We start from the raw sequence: 24463 nt of genomic DNA on the forward strand, positions 1-24463 counted from the left end.
GAGAGACCATATGGTGTTTGTTTTTTGTGAATGGCTTATTTCACTAAGTATAATGGTTTCCAGTTGCATCCATTTTGTTGTAAAAGACAGGACTTCATTTTTTTTTTTAACTTCTGTGTGGTATTCCAGGCTGTACATATACCATAATTTCTTTATCCAGTCTTCATTTGATGGACATCTGGGTTGATTCCATATATTAACTATTGTAAATTGACCTGAAATGAACATGGGGATACAGATCACTCTTTCATATGCTGATTTCATTTCCTTTGGGCAAAATCCCAACTGTGGGATGGCTAGGTCATATGGTAGGTCTATATTCAGCTGTCTAGTATCTTCTTAAACTCAGAAATTTTTTGACTCAAATATCCTAGAGATCATTCAAAACTTTTTTTTCCCTAAAACTCTTCTCACTTATGAGATAGATTTAGGAGATGGGTGGTGTGGCATAGCAGCTAATCTGCTGCTTGGGACGCCTCAGCCTATATTGGAGTGTCACCGAGACCTGGCTCCTCTGCTTCATAGTTAGTTTTTTGCTGATATGCCTGGAAAGGCAGTAGATGATGGCCCAAGTACTTGAGTCCCTGCTACCCATGGTAGCTCATGGCTCCTTGTTTTGGCTTGGCCCAGCCCTGACTGTTTTGAGCATTTAGGGAATGCACCAGTGAAGAGAAGCTCGCTCTCTCTCTCTCTCTCTTTCTCTCTCTCTCCTTCTCCCTTCTATCACCCCCACCCTGCCTTTCAAATAAATAAATGTCTATTTCAAAAACCCAAATAAAATAGATTTAGATATTTTCACTTTGTAGGATTAGCATTTTGAAAAGAATTCACTCCTCTAGTCATTCCCCAAGGATTGTCCTTGTCTGGCATACAGTCAGGAAGCAATTCCGAGTGTCACGGGACCGTACTTTGGAATTTCTAGGTGTGTGCACGTAAAACTCTTTGTTTAAGGGCCTGGCAGGTTTTTCACAGCTGCTACTCATCACTTCATTTGTCTGGGAACATGGTAATTCTCTGTTTTGTTCTTTACTATGTTACTCCCTAGTTTTGTATCTCAGTTTTTTCTGTTTGCAGTCAACCATTTGTCCTACTGTTGAGCCACATTAGGATCCTGGACTTCTCTGGGGAGACGTGCACAGATTTGTGGTTGACAGTTCTTTCTCCACGTTTAGGAAGCATGCTGAGGGTGCCCAGTGCCTGGGAGCTACATTGGCAGTCATCCTGTGCCTGTGCTTCCTTGCTCAGATAAGCCTGAATCTATGGATACCATCACGGAGCTTTTTTGTTGGCATCTTTGCGGTATGCCTGAGTTTTGCACTCCTACTGATTGCTTTTCTCAGTGCCTTCACTTCAAATTGGCCAATTCAAATATCTGAGTCATTATAGCTTAATAGTGTAACAGCCCCTCATATGGGACCTACAGACACTATCTGCTTGAGCAGGGTCATGCCCTTCCCCAATGGATGTTGCAGCCTTTGTTCCTCATGAAATCAAGAACAAGAGGGGAGTTTGAAAAGCAGAGATAGGTTGGATTTAGCATTTTGGTTGAATTGTCATGATCAGGGCTGTGATGTCAAAAGGAGAAAATTCTCAGCCTGGTGGCTCTGTGGTCCACTCCTCTTTGCTGAATAGTCCAGTGGACTTTAATGTCAAGTGCTTCATTCAACACCTTGAGTTCTCTATCTGCCCTAGGTGCTGTAGCTTAGAGTACCCGTGGAGATGTAGACCTGAGGCTGTGCCTTTTGTTCTTCCAGCTGACTAGATGAATCCTTGCAGAGTTACAGACAATTGAGCTGGTCTCTCATTTGTGGTTGCCTTAGGCACAGCGAGGTCATCTAGGGAACTGTGGGAAAGCATAGCTGTTTGGAGGAGGTCCTGGTGAACACACACAAAGGAGGTGTAAATTAGACTCTGAATAATTGATTTAGATCTCTTCAAAATGTCACTATTTTGGGAGCAGGGCAACAATTATCCATTTTCTTGCAGTTGAAGGCTCTGGTGCCACACATTTATGAAATGCTTGGGAATCCAGATTGTTCCGGAAGCTACACTGTATCAATGCCATTTCCAGTTAGAAGATTCTCCACATAACTAGCTCTCTCTTCCTCAGCTCCTGTCATTTCACATACAGATCACTTCTGTGGGACACCTGTACCATATTAACTATCAGTGTTTGGCCTTCACAAATCCCACTATTGACATTTTGGGTGGATATGAGTCACTTCTCTGTAATTTACAAGTATTACAAAGGCATAAAATTTTCTTCCAAAATGCACCTTTTGAATGTTCTTTGGTTCATTTTAGATTTGAAATATACTTTTTGCCCAAGTGCCATTGGTGGGAAGGCCCCCAGTACACACATAACTCCTCATTTCTTTTTTGTATACTGTTTGCTGGGGCCTTCCTGTTTCTATCTTGGTTGATCCATCTGATAGGTGTTTTGGCTTCATGATTTTCTGTTCAGCCAGCAAATACTGCACTGTACCACTCACACTATTCAATGACAGTCAGCGACTCAATTACTGTTCAACCCAACAGGCCTCAGCAATTTTTATTCAACATTTTTTTTACCAACAATTATAATATTTTTTTTCCCAAAATTGGCCCAACTTTCACCAGTGGGAGCCCTTTCAAAGTGGTTTCTGTGTTCTGTTAATCTCCCACATTTATCTTTGACTACTTACTCGCTTTCCGGAAAAACAGCTTTGTGCTTTTCCTGCTCTAATCCTACAAGCAGCCATTTCTCCAAAGAGCCTTAATTCCTGTTAGTGGGGAATAAAACAAAGGCCGGGATCTGAGTAAGAGAATATTCACCAATGTTCTCATTGACACTGCTGTGCCGTTGCTTTTTAAGTGAATGGAGGTAGAACAAACGCACACACGTGCATGCACACACACACTCACACAGAGGGTCTTCAAAATTTCATGGAAGATATATCTTATGAAAAAATTATGCATGGACTTCAAATTTCTTTGCCACCAAACTTATCTTTTAATTCTATTTTCCATGAACTTTTTGAAGTCCCCATGTATATTTTTATTTTTTTAAAGATTTATTTTATTTATTTGAAAGATTTACAGATAGAGGTCGAGACAGAGAGAGAGGTCTTCCATCCCCTGGTTCACTCCCCAGATGACTATAATGGCCAGAGCTGTGCCTATCCGAAGCCAGAAGCCAGGAGCTTCTTCCAGGTCTTCCACGTGGGTGCAGGGGCCCAAGGACTTGGGCCATCTTTTACTGCTTTCCCAGGCCATAGCAGAGAGCTGGATTGGAAGAGGAGCAGCTGGGACTAGAAATGGCGCCCATATGGGATGCTGGTGCTTCAGACCAAGGCTTTAACCTGCTGTGCCACAGCACTTCCCCCCCATGTATATTTTTAAACCACAGATTCATTTAAAAGTTTCTAACTTAAATATAACATTATAGAATTTCCTCTTCTTTGGTTTTATATTTTTGTCTCTTTTCCCTTGCATTACAAATTATGATTAAAACTCATGATTTATAACACACATACACAGTTTCAGAGTTACTGTAACCGATAGTCTTCCAAATAGTCAAACTACAGAGTCAAGAATAAGATTTTTGCACTTCTTTTTTTTTTTTTGTTACTCTCGAAAGTTATACAGTAAAAGCTTTATGTACAAAAGTCACTTGAAAGAATTTTTTTGGGTAATTGCCAATTTGACATACAATTAGATTCATTCATTTCACTTTATTTTCAGTTTTGCTCTTTTTTTTTTTTTTTTTTTTTTTGAGTATAAAATATTTACTTGGTTTAAAAGTCAGGAGTAGGGGCTGCCACTGTGGCATAGCAAGTTAAGCCACTACCTACGGCACCAGCATCCCATATGGGAGCCAGTTCAAGGCCCGGCCTCTCCACTTACCTTCCAGATCCCTGCTAATGCGCAGTGTGGCCCAAGTGCTTGGGCTCCTGCACCCATATGGGGGACCCAGATGAAGCTCGTGGCTCCTGGCTTCAGCTTGGCCCAGACCTGACTGTTGTGACCATTTGGGGAGTAAACCAGTGGGTGGAAATTCTCTCTCTCTTGCTCTCGCTCTGTAACTATGCTTTTCAAACAAACAAACAAACAAATCTTTTAAAAATTAAATAAAAGTCAGAAGCCAGCAAGCAGGAAATGACTGTGAGATTTGTGTCTCTACCTCCAATACGGGAGACCTAGATTGAGTTCCTAGTCCCCAGACTCAGCCTGGCCTAGTTCCAACTCTTCTGGACACTTTGGAGGTGAGCCAATCAATGGGAGATTTCTTTTTTTTTTTTGACAGGCAGAGTGGACAGTGAGAGAGAGAGACAGAGAGAAAGCTCTTCCTTTTGCCGTTGTTTCACCCTCCAATGGCCGCCGCGGTAGGCGCGCTGCGGCTGGCGCACCGCGCTGATCCGATGGCTGGAGCCAGGGGCTTCTCCTGGTCTCCCATGGGGTGCAGGACCCAAGAACTTGGGCCATCCTCCACTGCACTCCCTGGCCACAGCAGAGAGCTGGCCTGGAAGAGGGGCAACCGGGACAGGATCGGTGCCCCGACCGGGACTAGAACCCGGTGTGCCGGCGACGCAAGGCGGAGGATTAGCCTAGTGAGCCGCGGCGCCGGCCGGGAGATTTCTTGTTCTCTCTCCCTCTCTCTCTTCCTTTGAAATAAATAGGTAAAAAATTTAAAAATTTTCAATTAGCAAATATGTATATATTTACATGTTTTTCTTACACAAAATGTAGCATAGTATATAGCCCCCCGCTTACAGCTTTCTTTTTTACCTGACCACCTGTCTTGCAGATCACATCATATCAGCTGTTATTGATCATCTCCACTGCTTTTTAATCATTTGATAAAATAGTCTCTTTTCTGTGGATGTCCAGTTCTGTATTCTACTTAGCCAGTCCCTTAGTGATGGATATTTGAATTATTTCTAATATCTTAAGATTAAAACTAATGCTGCAGTGGGTAATTTTGCACATTTGTGGAGAAGTATCTTCAGAATGAAGGTCTTGAAGTGGATTGACATACTGTTCTCCATTAACGTTGTACTGTTTGCACCATCATTAGTGATGTGTAAAAGTCCCTGTTTTCCTCCAAATCCTTGCCAACAGCCTGTGTTGCACATGTAGTGGACAAAAAAAAATTCCTACTCAAAATATAGGTTGAGCATCTCTTCCTGTTTATGGGCCATGTAACTTTCTGCACAGGTCTATTGCTAATATTTCCTTCACAATTTCCTCTCTTCCTGTTGTGTTTTCAAGAATATGAAGAATATTAGTTCTTTGATAGTAGTTGCATAATTTTCTTCCAGTTTGGCATTTGTGTTCTGATTTTAGATGTGGTAATTATTTTTAGCATTGGGTTTTCTGTTTTTAGCAGCTTTATTGTGATCTTATTCACATACCATGCATTTTACCCATTAAAATGGTACAGTTCATTGGGTTTTAATATATTCACAGAGTTTTGCATTCATAACTACAGTTTATTTTTAAAATTTATTCTCATTGTCTTTGAAAGAACGAGAGACAGAGAGGCAGAGAGACATCTTCCTTTCTCAGGTTTGCTCCCTAAATGCCTGTAACAGCCAGGGTAGATCAGGCCAAAGTCTTTTTCCAGGAACTCCATCTGGATCTCCCATATGGCAATGACCTAAGTGCTTGAGCCACAGGCTGCCTCCCAGTATGCACCTTAATAAGAAGCAGGGACCTGGATATGGGGTATGGTTTTCTCAAGTGGCATCTTAACTCCTATGTCAAATGTCTGCCCCACTACAAAATGTGTTTTAGAGCATTTTCATTATCCAAAAAAGGCATGTTGCATCCGAGCCTTGTAGCTCCAGATAACCACCGGTTTGTTTTATGACTCTCTGACTATTGGTTGTAATTTTTTTTAAAAAGGATTTGTTTATTTACTTGAAAGTCAGATTTACACAAAGAAGGAGAGGCAGAGAGAAACAGAGAGAGAGGGCGAGGTCCTCTGTCCACTGGTTCACTCCCCAATTGGCTGAAACAGCTGGAGCTGCACTGATCCAAAGCCAGGAGTCAGGAGCTTCCTCCAGACCTCCCACATGGGTGCAGGGGCCCAAGGACATGGTCCATCCTCTACTGTGTTCCCAGGCCATAGCAGAGAGCTGGATTGCAAGTGGAGCAGCCAGGACTCTAACCGGCACCCATATGGGATGCTGGCACTGCAGGAGGAGGCTTTCCCTGCTACGCCACAATGCCAGCCCCTGTATTTTTTTTTTTGTAACATGCAAAAAAAGATGTTTATCTCCAAACTATTAGGTAATAAAATTTATTTATTCTTTTATTGCTTCACATTGAGTCACAGTTTGAAAAGTTTTCTCTAATCCCAAATTATAAAGGAATCCACCTTTGGTTTCTTGTAGAACTTGTGCAGTTTTTTGGGGGGAGGGTTTTGTTTGTTTTGTACATTTAGGTCTCTTATTTGGAGTATATTGAGGGAATGGCATAAAGTATGGATCTATCTAATTTTTTTCCAAATGACTACATCGTCCCAACACTTGTACATAATCCCTGAGTATTAATTTCCATGACTGTTCTAACAAATTAATATAAATTTAGTGACTTAAAACAGCACAAATGTATTTTTGTATTGTCTGAAGGTCAACAGTTTAAAAATCAGTTGCAGTGGGTGAAAACCAAGGGATGTCATCATGTGGGTGATCCTGTGCCTGGCTGGGAGACTGCCTAGCAGGTGCAGGAGGTTAAGAGGGCATGGCACACCATGCTTCCCGGGAAAGACCCTGGTTGGGGGCTCAACACATTGAGACCCACATATGACCTGATTGCTGGCAGGTGGCAGTGGCCCCAGGCACATTTCCCCCACCCCCACTTCCTGTTGAAGGGCCTTGTACTAGGTAAACAGCTCCAGGGTGTAACCCAGACCCACAAGATCACCTGGAAGGTATGACGTTCAAGTTGATTGGAGAAGTGTAGAGGCACCAGGATCTGCTATATCCTATAGAATTAGTGTTACTAACCTGAACTAGCCTGTCCCATAAAAGCTTGTGCCTGATTATTAATAAACAGACATGTTCACCGAATCTGTCTCCAGTGTTTCTTGTCGAAGAACGCGGTCACCCAACATCCTGACAGTGTGGGCCTCGTAGGATGAACCCACATCAGCAGGCTACACGTTTCCTTCTCTTCTTTGGACCCTCTTTTCTCCTTTGTCTAAGGATCCTCATGAGGACACAAGACTCACCTGTATAACACAGGATAAGCTGTGCCTCTCAAGCTCTTTAACAGAATCACACCCACAGGCTCCAGGATGTGGATGTTGGTGTGTTGGGAGGACCATTATTTGGCCTCCCGCGTCCTCTTTTTCGCAGTGATCTATGATGACATCTGTTTTGTATCAAATGTCAGTGTTTGTTGTGTCTGTTTCTGGAGAGTGTATTCAGTTCCATTTGTCTATCACTGTGCCACAACCATACTGTTCTACTAAAAAAGGCTTTGTAGCTCCTCGTGCCTCCCTCTCTCATTCTATTGCTCTTCTTTTTGAGATTTTTGGCTTTTTCTTTTTTCCGGTTGTTGTCATTGTTTGTTTTGTTTTAGTTAATTTTACTTCTTTTTCCATACACATTTCAGAACCAACCTATCCAGCCCCCAAAAAGAAGTTCATTGCTTCTAATCAGAATTGTTTTCCATTTATATTTTTCTTAAGGAAATTTGACATTTCTAGGATGTTGATCCACCTTATTCAAGACTACAAAATGCTTTCTATTCATTTCAGCCAACTTCCACACCTTTCAGGAGTGTTCCTGCTTTCCTCACATATTCCTAGATATTTTACCTTTTCACTTTGTTTTTGTAAATGAGGTCTTCTGTCCCGTTATATTATCAACCTGGTTATTGTTTGAAGATGCATGAGAGTATTGATTTTAATAAATTAATTTTATATCTTTCTACTTTTTTCAGGTAGTTTATTGCTTGTATTAGTTTTATTTTCTTGTTTAGCCTTGCAAAAGATAGTTTTTTTCAAATTTATGTAGTTTATTTCATTCATTTTTTTTACAGCTTTCAGATTTTGAGTTATAGTATAAGACTTTACACACTCCCAGTTACAAAGGAATTCAAGCTGATTTTCAAATCAACTGAAAGTAGAGCTATTTTTGCTTTATCCTTTTCCATTTTTATGCTTCTAATTATTTTTTCTTATCTCATGGTGGTAACCAAGGCTATAATATTATTGTAAGTAGTAAAGGAGAGAGTGAGAAACTTCAGTCTGTTCCTAATGTGAGTGGCAATGCCTCTGGGGTGTCCCATGAAATCAGATACTGGTTTTGGTCCTGAAGTATATATGCATGTATAATGATGTGTAGGAAGTTCTTTGATACCTATTTATCAAGAATAGGTATTGAAGCTTTTAGAAAGATCTGTTCAAGGCCTACAAAGGGAAGTATGATTTTTCTCCTTAGATATAAAAAAGTGAAAAAGCCAGCTGGACAAGCTGGTGCTCAGTGCCTTCTGTGGGAGTAGCACAGGTCATGGTGGAGAGGGAAGATTCAAGAAGGTGTTTCTGTGGCTTGCTGTCACACACCATTCCTTTATTCTTTGTCAATTCTGAATCACTTTGCTTTCAATGCATTTCTTTGGTGAACTAAGCTCACTCATGCTTATGAATGAAATTGATACATTTGGTTCGAGCAATGTAATGTTTCTTACATGTTGATTACATGTCCTGCAATGTGTAATCTGATTTCTTTAATCGTCTAACATTTATAGAAAACTTTCATGTTTACAAAGCTTTGTATTTTTATTTAATTGTAGTCTTTGTTGTTAATATTTTAGGTAATGTTCTTAGTCCTCCCCCCTTTTCTTATTTAGCTTCTATTATTCATGAATATTCATGAATATTCTATGTGATATGCTTGAGTGCTATCAATACCTCTGCAGCCATCCATGAGTTTTTTCTACTTTCTCTTTCTCCCCCTTTTCCCTCCCATTTTCTTGCTTTGTTATTTCTATTTATCAGAACATATAACCAATATACTATTTTCCCAATGTTATACTTGAAGGACCCAAAGCTGGCGGGGTCCTGGGTAGCACCCTGGGGACCCAGAAATTCAGACTCCGGACACAGGCGATGCAAACACAAGAGGCGGTTTATTTACATTTTGCGCAAAACGGACCCCTCCCTCCTGAGAGAGTGAGGTACTGGATGAGGGTTACAGGCAGTATTTAAAGGCAAAAACCACAAAATTATCTTAAGCAAGTGAATACAAAGGGGAATGGGGTTTTTGTTTACAGTAATTTCACTTATCTTAGTATACAGCAGTTTTACTTATCTCAGTACACATCAGTTTTACTTATCTTAACCATTGCACAAGGGGGGTTTCCAAACTGGTATTCCCTGTTATCTGCTAAGTTGCAGTTTCCCAGAAACTGGCCTTTCTTGAAACTTTCTAACTGACCTTTTTTGAAACTTCCTTTTTTTTCAGCAGGTTAGACTCTGGTAAATTTTCACAATTTTCACAAGTCCTTCATACTCAGCTCATTCCAATCTTTTGTTAAATTAATATTTTGCTAAATAAAAATTACAAGAGAATTATTTTGGGCTAGGCTCCTCCAGTGGCCCCAACAAAACAGACTAAAAATCAAATGGAGTCACCCACACTGACATTAACATGTCACCACTTGGCAACTCAGGTTTTATGTGACTTTCCTAGAAACCAGGAGAAATGAAAGATAATAGCCACATCTTCCCAACAGGGTAGTTTCAATTGGTACAATAAAGTTTCCATTGCTTCAATCCTTATAGAAAAGAAATAACCTGAAATAACCTGATGTTAGCCACTTATTTTCTTATCCTTCTGTCTCCCTGTCACCGCCTTACAAGGAAAGGAATTTTGAAACCACCAATATGCTCTTTGTTGCTTATTTCTTCTTTCTTAAGCATTTTTCTGTGTATTAAACAATTTTTTTCTGCTCAGTCCATCAAAATATTTGTTCTATTGTATGAAATAAAGTGTTGCCCACTTCTAGAATTGAAAACCAAACCAATTGAAATCTTTAAACTAAATTGTTGAAACATTCTTTGACAATTCTTTTTCTTTTTTAGTAAAGAATTGATTTATTTATTTGAGAGGCAGAATTACAGATAGAGAGAGGGAGAGACAGAGAGAAAGGTCTTCCATCCACTGGTTCACTCCCCAAATGGACAACAATGGCTGGAACTCAGCCTGTCCGAAGCCAGGAGCCAGGAGCTTCTTCTGGGTATCCCACGCAGGTGCAGGGACCCAAGGACTTGGGCCAAGCTCTTCTGCTTTCCCAGGAGCATTAGCAGGGAGCTGGATTGGAAGCAGAGCAGCCGGAACTCAAATGGGTGCCCATATGGAATGTTGGCATTGCATTAACCAGCTACACTGCAATGCAAGCCCTGAGTGGAGATACAATTTTATAGTCTATTTTTCATTTAATGTCTCATAATAATTTTCTCTGCTGTTGAATAGTCTTCAAAATTCCCCAGCTAAATCTAACTTTGTATATGGCATTACGGTAGGAATCTCTATGGACTGCAAATTTCCCGAAGTCTCAGCCCATGTATTTTTGTAGTTTACTCTTTTACAAGTTGAGGCTGAATTCTTATATAAACATAGACTTGGCTTAGTCCTTAAAGGACATACTGATCGTGATTGACTTAGAGATTTTTGTTATAAAACTCATCCAAGCCGTCTTTTCAGCTTCTGAAAGTTCCTAGCTGTAAAGGAGGATGAAAGCCAGAACACAAATTCAGTGACACTTTTTAAGAACAAGAAAATTGAAAAACTTATCTGAGAATTGGAAATTTCTTGTATCCATCACCTAGAAACTGCTCTTAAGGATCAGCCATATGTGGCTACATTTTTATTTGCACCATTATAGAACTTAATACACCAGAAAGCTTATTTGAAGATAAAAGTATTGGATTGCTAATTTTCAATCCTCTATAATGAAGACAGTTCCACAGGAAGACTTTGATGAGTCAAAACAAGCACATCTTTCTTTTTCTCCCCTTTGAAGTCTTTAGTATGATAGTTAGTCCTGCAATCACAATGAACAAAAACTTTTCTCTCTCTCCTTTTTTGGAGATTCTTACTAAATAAAGCATAAAATATTTTTATCATACATACAGAGAATAACTAGCTGAGGATCTATTATGTATAATCATAAATCTATGATATTTAAAAAAATCTATTTACCGCTGATCTACAAATATGCTTTACTTAGTACAAACTTGATTACAAATTTGATAGAGAAAAAAGCTGAAATTTATATGCATTATTCTATAGTAATTGTGTAAGATGTAATCACAGCCACACATTTAGAATGATTTACTTTTCTTTATAGCTATATTTTTTAAAAGTACATACTGTATATATTCTATCAATATTCCAATTACTGGTTTCTGCTATCACAAGATTGGTCCTTCATCTCGTATGTGTAGGAGTCAAAAGAACTTTGAGTAAATAAACTGATTTTAAAGCTTTACATTTAGGCTGTGTAAAATTCCATTTTGGCAAGCTAACAAAAAGGAAGGCATGCACATACACTGGTCACTTACCACATCTAATTTATGCCTCATGAAAATAGAAAAACTATTCAGCCCTAGAGAAAGGGACCTTTTTCATTCCCTGATTAGAAAACCAAAGAAGGATTTCAGATTGAATATAAGTCTACATTACATTCTATAGTTCTAGGCACACGCACATCCAACATCTTTTATAATTATTAATATTATGGTGACTGAAGCCTTCGGGGTTTCTTCTTCCAAGTTAATGTCTACTGGTTGCCTTTGTGCTCTCCACACAGTGATCCTTCACCAAGAAGGACACGTAATGTTGACTCTCCCATGCCGCGGGGCTTGCAGGGTCCATCACTGGTCTGATGACAGCTGTATTGTACATGAACTCCAACAACTCTTGAAACATAGTAGGGAGTAATGTCCAGGTCTGTGTAGTCATGTATTCCGATACTCTCCACATCTAATATTTCATTTGCTAGAACAAATGGCCCCATCAACCCACATTGGGAAAGCCAACACTTGCAGTGCTGGCATCTCATTTGGGCGCAGGTTCAAATCCCAGCTGCTCCTCTTCTGATCCAGCTCTCTGCTATGGCCCGGGAAAGCGGTAGAAATTGGCCCAAGTCCTTGGGCCCCTGCACCCATGTGGGAGACTCGGAAGAATCTCCTGGATCCTGGCTTCGGATCAGCACAGCTCTGGCTATTGCGGCCAGTTGGGGAGTGAACCAGCGGATGGAAGACCTCTCTCTCTCTCTGCCTCTCCTTCTCTCTCTCTCTCTCTGCCTTCCTTTCTATCTCTGTGTAACTCTTTCAAATAAATAAATAAATCTTTTTTTAAAAAAGAGATACATTTCCTGCAAAGCAACTGCTACTAAAATATACAGTATTTTGAAACTAAAATTGAGAGTTCCAGTGAAACTTGAGGACAAGCGTACCACCCTCAGAAGGCAAAAAGGCAGAATGATAACTTGCATTATCCAATGTGTGCTTTTAGGCAAGACGCCTCACCTCTTTTCTGCCACATCTCCCTTTTATCCTTGCGTGTGAAGATTGAATTTCTGGCAGTCAAGTTGTCCTTAGGTTTCTCTATGTTATTAGAATTCTATTTTCAAGGATTTTAATGCAACAGGGGAATATATTAGAATATTTGTATTGCTCACTGGCCCTACTTAGCTACACACAACAAGTTGATTTGAGATTCAGGGCAGTGTCTCTGGGTCTTAGCAGCTTCATAGACAAGTGCTTTTCTTTCTATCATCTGAAAAGGATGTGAGAATTTCCCTTTGGAAAAGAAAACAGCCTGGAGCGTCCAAGACCTTCCTGCCACAAATTTACCCTCTCTCAAGGAGCTCAACTCTCCTCTCTAAATGTATGAATATGTAAAGCGAATCTTGCCTTTCATGCCTCAGTACATGGGGCATGTACTGCTGAAGATCCCTGCAAAACAGACTTAATTAACACAGGAATGAGCTGAAAGCAGTCACATAGGAACAAATCAAATGACTCTTCAACGTTATGAAGCCTGGCACTCCGAATGTCTCTGGCTCACAGTTCCTGAGAAATACAAGGTAGTCATTTTCAGTGCTCACATTTGCAATTCACATTAGTGAAAATTATCATCTTCCGGCAAGGTCAGTGAAATTAGCACTACTGTAATCTCTTTAGTGTGTGTCTCACCCATTAATCAAGGAGTTCGGTCACTCTTGAGGGCAAGTCGTTGTGCAGGTCCCTACAAGGTGAATGCCATCACCGTCTACACCACAAAACGAGCTGTTACTGTGTGCTAGATTTTGAGTTGGACAGAGAGTAACGATCCTTTGTCCTTGATATTATGCAACTTAGAAGACAGCTGAGGGGATAGGCATTTGGTATTGAGGTTAAGATGCCTACATCTCATATTGGAGTGCCTGGATTTGGATCCAGACTCTCCTACCGACTTCAGCTTTCTGCTATTGCAGTCTGGGAGGCAGCAGGGGATGGCTCAAGTTCTTGTGTTCCCACCATGTACAAGACCTGAACCGTTGGCCGGCGCTGTGGCTTAACAGGCTAATCTTCCGCCTTGCGGCACCGGCACACCAGGTTCTAGTCCCGGTTGGGGTGCCGGATTCTATCCCAGTTGCCCCTCTTCCAGGCCAGCTCTCTGCTGTGGCCCGGGAGTGCAGTGGAGGATGGCCCAAGTGCTTGGGCCCTGCACCCGCATGGGAGACCACGAGAAGCACCTGGCTCCTGGCTTCGGATCAGCGCGGTGCGCCGGCTGCAGCGGCCATTGGAGGGTGAACTAGCGGCAAGAGGAAGACCTTTCTCTCTGTCTCCCTCTCTCTCAGTAGCCACTCTGCCTGTCAAAAAAACAAAAAAAAAAAAAAAAAAAAAACAAAACCTGAACCGACTTTCCAGCTCCTAACTTAGGACTGGTCCAGCCCCACTCATTGCATGCATTTGAGGAATGAACCAGCAGACAGGAAATGGTTCTCTCTCTCTCTTTCCTCTCCCTCTCTGTATCTCAAATAAATAGTAAAAAAATGTTCAAGTTAGTCTACTTAACAAAAATAAAAAGCAGAGGAGCAAGACAAATATGACACATTTAACAATTTTCTAGAACTATCAAAGCCAAATATAATTGACTACTAAATAAAACTGGCAGTATAAATTCATAACAGGGTGCTCGGTTTGGGGCCAAGGACTTCCCAATCATTGCCATTTAAGGAACCTAAAGTTTAGAGAAGTAAAGTAATTTGATTAAATTCACACAACTGGTAGGTGAGGGGTCTGGGATTAGAATCTGCTGTAGGCAGAAGTATTTCAGTGTTTATTCCAACTTCTTGCTCCCACAGGGATAAGAATTCAAAGCAGAGGCATAAATATAGTGCAGAAGTGAGAGCAGGATTTATTTGAAAATGAGAGAGAGAGTATACATTGACACGTGTGGGCCACCCTGCATGGACGGATACCTATTATAAGTGGGCCCAAGTTGCGAGAGTGGAAGGAGGCCAGAGAGGGTACATAAATAAACTCCAGAAGCCAAAAACTAAAGAGTGCTCCCATGTGTGTGGGGTCCTTTTCTGTGGTAGGGGGATGGTGCCCTAATTGAATATACAAACAAGGCGGAGTGTGGGCCAGCTTTAGTGTGCAGGAGGCCTTCTGGGAGTTTCATGGCGCCTCCCTGTGGAATTTAACTTCCACATGGCCTTTGTAGCATCTCTTCCTTCCTGCTCCAAGGTGAGGCACAAGTGCATCATGGGAAGGTAGGTGTACTGGATTGACAGGTAAAGGGTGGAGTTACAATGCAGGACTGGAGGCCGACATTACCAAGAACCTCTTCTGGCCAACCTATTCCTACCTAATCTTCCTGCCTTGTTCCCTCATACCAAATCCAGACCTGTCTCCTCCAATATCTTGTGCGTAGTGAGTAGCTTGATTCCGGGGGTGGGGGTGGGGGCAGAAGTGAGCAAACCTGAGCTGGGACTCAAAGGAAAGAGCAGCTGGCTGAGGGAAGAGCAAGGGCCTTCTGGGCCTAAGTGTGAGGTGCTGTGGTCTGAATGTCAGAATCTGAAATCGAATCCCCTACACCCCGTGGGGGAGGCGAGGGGAGGTGATGGTTTTATTACAGAACTGATAGGGGCTGGCAGGCAGCTACACAGCTCTGCTGCGCTGGAAGTCACAAGCCCCCGTGTGTGTAGTTCTATCCCCCTACTTGTCAATCAAAGCTCCCCTTTTCCCAGGATGCTTCTGCTTCATCCGGGAACCAAGAAGAAGACGCCATGAAAATATGGACGTGGCGCTCCACGTGGAACTTGTAGAGGTGCCTTTAATTCCCAGGTGGCTTCATAACTGGACAGGCCCTGGCCCAGCCCCATACATGAGGACGACAACTGTGAGGGGCTCTTTTCTTCCGCCACAGAGCACGGCCGGAGAGGCTGCCAGGTGCTCTGTCTCCCTTCCTCCACTCCTTTTCCCGTAGGGCAAACCCTCTGGCCCACTGCGCACTCGTGATGGGTATTTCTCTGTGTGGGGCACCCCATGTGTTAGGTTTTAGGATTTGGGGATTTGAAGAAGGTGAGGAGGCAGCCAGTAGAAAAGACTATTTTGGGGGAGGGGCAGAATGGGGCCGGGAAAAGAGTGGAGGTTGAGCATGCCCAGACAGAGGGCAGGGGGTTTGAAGCCAGGCTTCATTGTGTTAGAGAAGCAGGCTGCTTAAGCTACTTGTTGGGGGAGGTGCAGAGCGCCACATGGACCCTGATAAGGTGAATGAGGGGTGCGTGGAAAGGACTGTTGGAGACATTCAAGTGCACTGTCTTAGCAGTTTGGAATGTCCAGGTTCAGGGCTTTCCCAAGCCATAACCATTCCACTAGCCTTTAGGTTATCTATCTGTGCATTTCCCTGGGTTTTGGGGTTCTGGCCCCAGGGGCCCAACAAGTTCCAACATCATGTTCACATGTGTGTGTGTATTCACTTTTTTACCTTTTGAATAAAATTTACCTTATATATATGTCTGCACCTAGAATTCTCGTATTTATGCATGACAAGAATCTGGAGTAAAAAAAAATTAAATGATACGCCACTCATCCACATCAGAACAGCTCCCAAAACCAGTTGAAGGAGTTGCTATATAACCTCCAAACTCAGTTCACTCGCCTTCCATGCTGAATGATCAGCGTTGACGTCACCAGCAGGGGGGTCGGGGGAGGAAGACCTTTCGTGCTGGGCTCTGAACAAGGAGTGGGCAGTTAATCCTCAATGTCTGGGCTCCCCAAAGGAGTAAGGGCAGTGAATCTTAGAGTTCGAAGTTGGGAGGTAGAGGTGCCTTCAGGCATATCCAGGTTCCTGATTGGTCAGAGATACCCTTGGACCTTTGATCATTGGCCTGTGTGCTTTATGACTGATGGAGGACTCCCTTCAGTCTGGGGATATAGGCAGGCATTCTTCTGAAATGAGATCCTTTGAGACAAAACCAACCATGGAGATGGTAACTATTGGGGGATTTTGTGGGAGCAGTTGTACCACTCCTATTCAGTGAGTTTAGCAATCCTAATGGAGGGGCAAGTACAGCTTAAGCTAAAGGTGGGAGGTGGGAGACTGGAACTGTGCTGATAACTCGTGTCTGCTTTTGAGACCCTCTGTAGGGATCTGGTTACAGTTTTAGGAGGTGGAACCTTTGAGAGATCAGTGCCCCCATGAAAGAGGCTGGAGAGAGACCCCCGCCCCTTCCACCCTGTGAGGACCCGGTTAGATGACACCATCTCTAAACTGAGAAATGGACCCTCATCCCACACTCCATCTGCTGGCGTCATCACCTTGGACTTGCCAGCCTCTAGAATGACCAGGTGCTTATAAGCCACCCAGGTCATGGAGTTTTGTTAAAGCAGCCAAAACATACTAATACAAGCAGAAGGCAGAAGCCTGAGTCTGGCTTGCCTGCCCAGGACAAGCCCTCACCCCCAGGCTGTGATTACTGTCTTCCTGTCCTTAGGACATTCAAAAGGCCAAACAGCAGTTTGTGGGGAGCCCACTCTCTGTCCACATTCACTCTGGTTCACTGTACTCTAATGGTGTGAGTTAGTTTCTGGGACAGAAAAACCCGTATTCCATAATTCAAAGAGGCAAAAAAAGGCTCTCTGTTTCTTTCTGCGGAAAGGCATCTGGATATTAGCATTTCCCATTGTGCCTAGGAGCCCAGACAAACACATCGGAAGGCTGAATTTTCATTGTGTCCTTGAGCAGCGCATTGCAGTGGAAACTTTAGCCCAATTAGGGCTGATGCTGCAAACCTAAAGTTCCAGTAAAGCTACCAGATTTGTAAAGAAGGTTCTGTTTTAAACCTGCTGGAAAATTCAAGCTGGTATCTCCTAGGGTTTCCAAGATACCATCGTCTCCAAATTGGCCCTTTGTGTTGTGCCCTAGGGCAGCACAGCAGTGTTGCAATTGTGTCTAATTAACCTCCTGCTAAATGCAAAATGTCAGAGAGGCAATCACCAAACTAGAGAGGGATGCTGGGCTGTTGTTATTTTCAACAAGCTTAGAACTAGCTGTTTTAGATTGGAGGCCACTGCTCTGAAGTTTGGCATCATATTAGTACGGCTCGCACTTCAAAGATGGGATTTGAATAGATCTTAACTTTGATGAGGTCATATTTCAAAACTAGTAGCTAAAAAGGGTGTAGAGATTATTGTAGCTGAATATTAATGGAGGAGGCATGTGATTTTTTTAAACTAATGTTTGGGTCCTTGCAAAATTCTGTTCTCTTCCCTTTGTAAGTGAAGGTGATTATCATAGCTGGGGTTCTTATTTGTTAAATAATGAGATAGCAGACAGGGAGAGCAAAACTTTGCCTTGTAATTCAGTCAGGTGGGACTGACGTATACTTTAGTAACAACTCCAAGATCATATTAACTTTAAATACTAGATCTTCATTGTACACTCATATAACATGTCCACGGGGTCAGCTGGAAGCCAGCCAGAGGCTCCAACTCTGTGTTACCAGTTAGTTTTCAGCTACTATAGATCAAATTATCATCTATCTGGCAACTTAGAACAACAGACATTCATCATCAAACAGGCTCTGTGGGTCGGGAATCTAAAGCTGGCTTAGCTGGAACCTTAGTTTTGGGGTCTCTCAAAAGGCAGGTCTCAAGGTGTGAGTCAGGATGAGTCTCAGCTGGTTACTGACAGGCTAACGTTCTTTGCAAGGATAGAGTGCGCTAAATAGACAGAATATGGAGTCCTACATAACATAAATGGTGATGGAAGTGGCACTAGTGTGCAATAAATAGGCAGAAATTTAGTTTAGGCAAGCTGGAATTCTTAAATCTCTGCCCTGTAACACTACATCTTTAACTGTTGAGTTATACACTCATCTTCCCAGGGTACTTCTGTTGCATCCAGGACTAACCCACATGCTAAGACCGCACCCCATTGTATATCCAACTGGGGTACCACGCCCTTCCTTATAAAAGGAGGTGGAAGGGGAGAGAGCTCTCTTTCCACCACGGACCTTGATTAGAGGCATTGCCCCTGGTTTCCCTCTTTCCACGGCAGAACACACTTGGGCGTACTACTCTGCGTGCACTCTTCCCCACAGAGCTGGGCTGGACCTCTCCCACTCTCCTGCTCTTCAATTCTCTGACAGACTTTGCCAGTGAGAAGTATACTGTTTTCATTTGTTTCTTTTCTCTTTAGTTTATAGGAACTTCTTTGGTCCACTCATATTGGGTGTTACTCAGTGTAGGGCAGCCCACAGTCACATGTGAGTGTATGTTTGTTCCCTCACTGCTGAATAAACTCTGTTCCTATTGGCACTTGATACCCATCTCTGCTTCATTTACCTATCACTGCAGGAGGCAAAAAATCTATATTAAAAATTGATACTCATTGTCTACATCAGCATCACCTTTACATATTCTTTTGTTTAGTAGCAAGACACCAGACCAGCCCATCATGCTCAAGAGAGAAGGTTGCATAAGGATATGAGTTCCAAGAGGCAGGAATGGTTGTGGGCCATTGGAGAGTCTGTCCATGACCCACTACGACAGGAAAAAGAAGGCATGGGGGGCGGGTCATGCTCTGGCTCTTGAAGATGCATCACATTCACTTACATTTCATCGACCATAGCGAGGCACGTGGCTACACGGCAATGCCTCGCTTGTGGGATGGTAAGGAAGGTGGAGAAACAGATCTGTGGACAGCTCCAATGTCAGCTGCATTTTTGGCCAGAAATAGGATCAATTTTATCTCTGGATAGGGTTCACCAGTTAGAATCACCCATGCATAGAACAAGAAATTAAACATTAACCAGGTAAGCGATACCATCACACCACTGTCTAGCTTGGGATATACAGAAGCGAGCCTTGAGGTAGGAAGTTGGGTACAGACAGTTTATTTGAAGTGGTCACTGGGTACTGAGGATGTGAGAGGGGACCAGAAGACAGCGGAAAGTGGCATTGGGCAAACAGTCACTACCACAGTCAATTGGCATTCAAATCCTCCGGGAATGCTCCAAGTTATTCCACTTGTGGGAAGAGTGAGGCAAGGCATTCTTCCACTGAAGGCTGTTCCCAGGGCATGGGCCCCTGGACATTTCTGGTCTTTCCCCTTGACTGAGAGTGGGACATTGTCTGCATGCCTGGGGAGTCACAACCATTTTTATGAGCCAAACCTAATCACATTTGCTGTGACCATTAGGCTTGCCTTGATATCAGACTAGAGTTCAAGGGAAGAGATTCTAGAGCCAGGCTTTCAGGCTACCCCATAATTGGATTTCTCTGTCCTTGAAATTCTGTGCTCCTCTCATAACCTGAGCTCAACTTCTGAGTTGGTTTTGGGGAAAAGATTTTTTAAAAAACACTAATCTTCTTTGTTGTAGATATCAATCTGATTTATGTATTACTATTGTTAGTGAGAGTGATACTACTACTACTACTATTAAGCCTGAAAGACATGCACACTTTTCCAGTGTCGCCAGGGCCTACAGAGGCAGGAGAGGGGCAGTCGATGCTTGCTATCGCTCCGACAACTTTCCTCACTTCTCACCCAGAGATGGTGGCTGATGAAGGGGTGTGAAGGTGCTGGGGTGAAAGGCATCAGAGGGTGAGGAATTCTGGGAGAGGCAGAGCACAGGAATAGGAGGTAATTCCATGACGTCAGTAACTTCTGGCTATGTGTATAAGTTCGCTAGGGTTGTCACAACAAAACACCATGAATTAAGTGGCTTAAGCAGAAATGCACTGTCTCACAGTTCAGGAGGCCGGAAGTCACGATACAGGTATCCGCAGAGTTGGCACCTTCAAGGCGCTGAGGAATAATGTGTTCCAGGTCCGTCCCCAAGTGTCTGTGGTCGTGCTGTGGGTGTTGCCTGGTAGTTTTATTCCAGGTTCTTGTCTTGCCATGAAATGAGTATTCAAAGCAAGGGCACAAGTAAAGGACCAAAGTGGGAGAGAACAGTGAGGATACATTAGATGTGAGTGCGGGCAACCCCACGAGGAGAGATGCTTGTGAAGAGAGGGTCGGAGATAGACAGGGAGAGAGAGAGCGAGAGAGAGAGAAAGAGTCATGTCCATGAGGAACAAGAGAGAAAGTGTGTGAGCTCCCTCTCCAGCAGAGACTTTTATTTGGTACGGAGTGGTGCTGTAGCTGAGTATACAAATCGGGTGAAGTTTGGGCAGGGTTCAGTGCACGTGATAGTCTCTGGGCAAGTTTTCATGGGGTATCCTTGTGAAGCCTGGTGTAGAGGTGCTGATGGCATCTTCTCGGTGCTGGAGGAGATCCAGGTGCACTGCGGAAGATGAGAGTGTTGAATTAGCATGGAAAGGGGTGGTGGTGGGGTACAGAAACTGCAAGGCATCTTCCAGCTCTTTTATTCACCAGCTAACTCCTTGCCTAGCTCCAGGTCATTGGTGGTAATCTTTGGCTCTATCTATCTGTCTGTCTATTTATCTATCTGTCTGTCTATCTATCTATCTATCTATCTATCTATCTATCTATCTGAAAGGCAGAATTAGAGAGAGAGAAAGGGAGAGACCTTAAGAGAGAGGGAGAGGTCTTCCATCTGCTGGTTCACTTCCCACATGGCCAGAATGACCAGGGCTGGGCCAGGCAGTAGCCAGGAGTGGGGAGATCTCTCTTAGATCCCCTGTGGGTGGCAGGGTCCCAAACACTTGGGTCATCATCTGCTGCCTTCCTAGGCACATTAGCAGGAAGCTGGATAGGAAGTGTAGAGGCTGGGAATTGAACCAGGCATTACAGCAGTGGCTTAACCCAGTGCACCCCAACTCTGGCCCCATAAGCGGTATCTAAATGCCCATTCTGCCTCTTCCTCATTGAGTCTTTGGACACCACTTTTCAAGTCTGTTGCCATTTTTACTTGTTGACCCTTCTTCTGTTGCAACATGAAAATCTTATTTCTTAAAATTCCAAAGTATCCTATTTTGGAGTGAATCACAGTGTTATAAACTTACTCTCTGGAGGAGTTTTAAAAAGTTTTAATGGGATAATGTCCATTTTGAGTTGGGGTCGGGAAGGGTGGTGTGCAGTATCTTCCAATCTCATTCTAGTATGGGAACTATTTTCCTAGAGCACCTCATGGGAACATTCTTTAGGGAAAAAAAACACATTTTGGGAGGTGAAGTGAAGTCTGGGGCCATTTTCAGGAGATCTGGCTTCCAGCTCCAAGATATTATTCAGAAAAGCTACGAATTCTTCGAATCTATTTCCCTCTTCTATAAAATTGGGGAAATTTGCTCCAAAATATTTTTTTAGCTCTTGTAAAAATCATTTGCTTCCTTCTGACTCACCTATGGCCTGCTGTTATTGAAGATTTGGCTTCTTCTGTCACATTCGAGAGCACCAGAGTGGCTGCCATTGAGGGCACTGTGCTGTGCCCCATGTCTGGGGAGACATGAGAGAATGAACCATGAGTCCTTAGGAAAGCTGTCCGTCACATGGACAGACAGACAGACGCAGACACCTGTCTTTCCTTCTCTGCCACGTCCCCTCCCTGCGTACAATCCACATCTGTCTTTGGCAGTCAGAAGATAGATGTGCAGCAAGAGACGCAGTGAGGTGCTGCGCTATTTCTCATTTATCTTCATTATCTCCTGAGAGAAGATACGCCGCCATGGAAATCAGTGCAAGGCTTGCTGTTCCTTTCTCCTTCTTGCAAAGAAATTTTCAAATGGTTTCTTGTCCAAAAAAAAAAAAAAAATGGCCTTGGGCCCTTCCTGACTTCCCTTAAATTAAAATTAGGACAGAGCTCTGATTCAATGACAAGTATATATGCAGCGCCATGGGCGAGTTTGGACTGACCCAAATAACAGAGCCTGCAGTGCTGGCGAATTCTGTGTGGTGCTTGCAGGGGGTGATGCTGGGGGCGAGCTGCTATGTGCTCACAGCCCAGCCCACTTTCCCCTACGAGCGCTTTCTGGGGCCAAGATTCCAGACCTGGGAAGTTCAGGTTGCAGCAGGCTGAGCAGTGATTCTCAAGAGACTAGTATCTTTCTCTAGAGTGTGGTGGCCAGATGTAGTAAATAGTATAGAGGGTGCCCAGTCAAATACGAGTTTCAGAGAAACAACCAGCTGTTCTTAGTAAAAGTGTCTTCTAAATATTGCATAGGACATATTTGTATTGAAAAGTGATTTATTGTTTCTCTGAAATGCAAATTTGACCCAGCATCCTGGATTTGATCTTAGAGTTGTGCTCTAGGGAGCTTCTTCAAGATTTGAGGATGTTTTTGTGATGCGGTGATGGAGGTGAGCAGGGATGGGAAATGGAGTGTGTGGACTGGGTGATCTTGCACAACAGAGAATTGTTCCCTAGCCACATGAGTCTTGAATTTTTCACTGGACATTCATGAAAGCAAAATATTTGGGGATGGTTTTAAAGTACTGTGAATTTGGGCCTGGTGTTGTGGCATAACGGATTAAGCTGCCACTGTGATGCTGGCCTCCCAGATGGGCACTGGTTTAGTCCCGGCTGCTCCACTTCCTATCCAACTCCCTGCTAATGCGCCTGGGAAAGCAGCATAAGATGACCCAGGTGCTTGGAGTTCCAGGTTCCTGGTTTTGGTCCAGCTCAGCCATGGTTGATGTGGCCACTTGGGGAGAGAACCAGCAGATGGAAGATATCTCTCTCTCCTCTCTCGCTTTCTCTCTGTAACTCTGCCTTTTAGATAAATAAATAAATCTTTTTTTAAAAAAAAATATAGTACAATGAATTTAACATACAATAGAATGTTAAGAATCAGAACCCAAGAACCATGTAAATTAAGGGAGGCTGTTACTCTGTTGTGTTGGTATGTCACCAGTAAGCTACTCATCATTCCACTCACTTGTGGCAACAATGCCTGAGGTATGTTAAGTCGCCAAAATATCACATCTGTACCTGAATCACTGTTGTTGGTATCACCACTGCACGTGTGTGCAAGTACCTGTAGTGTTGCTGAGCCCTAGCTCTTACATACTAAATATTCTATTATCAATTACATTCCTTTCACTTCTTTTACAGTAAAATTAAGACATTATATATTTTGTGGACATTTTATATTTGTGGAACTAGATCCTGTCCTTGTGTACTTTGTTTCAGAGTAGTAAGGAGGGCTTAGATCTTTGTAGCGTTAATATCTCCTTTTGGAAAAATTGATCCTCTGGTTTCTCTGCTACACCACCAGGGTAGGCTCCAGAGAGAAAAAAAAAGGAGTTTTGTAAGGAAAGATTCTAAAATTTAGAAGACAACCCACAATGGCACTGGTGTTCAGACATGCTACACTCTCATCCTAATTTTCTTTCTCACCTCTTTTAAGTCTCAGAAAAACACAAAAACAGAATCTTGATTCTGCTTTGAATGTTTTTAAAATGTCATTTGCCCCCAAGCTTTGAGCACTAACTATATCATTGGATGTCTGATTTATTTCTTTGCATTGGCCAAGATTGTGTTTCATGAGCCCTGTCATATCTTAAATGGAAAACAAATTTAAACCCTAGGGCTGTTTGTCATTTATTGATACCAATACTTTCCTCAGCACACATAATGATAATGTCGTATGACTTTAAAAAAATCTTCTGTTTGAATACCTTAGAAGACAGACCTGGATCCCAGAGATATCCAAATATGATGATTACACATTCTTTGCTATTAAGCAGCTTGGCAATTACTTTCTGTATGGTTCCTTGAACCATCACTCTCCTAATAAATAGCATTTGGGTAAAGTTGATATTTGTAGATGCCATAGCATCCTGGGAAGACAAAGGGGAAAATGGGTGTTAGTGACAAGGAGAGGTGACAAGAAGGAAAGACATCAAGGAGCCCAGGCCTCCTGATGTTCAATCACAGTGTAATAAGTTCTCCTCAAAATCAGGGGCTGGAAACAGTAGCCACTTTGATCCTATCTCCTCATCTGGTGTCAGGAACTCAGGCAGGGCTCAGCAGGCAGCTCTTCTGCTGCATATGAGAACCCCTG

Source organism: Lepus europaeus, chromosome 15, assembly GCF_033115175.1.
Source record: "Lepus europaeus isolate LE1 chromosome 15, mLepTim1.pri, whole genome shotgun sequence".
NCBI lineage: Eukaryota > Metazoa > Chordata > Mammalia > Lagomorpha > Leporidae > Lepus > Lepus europaeus.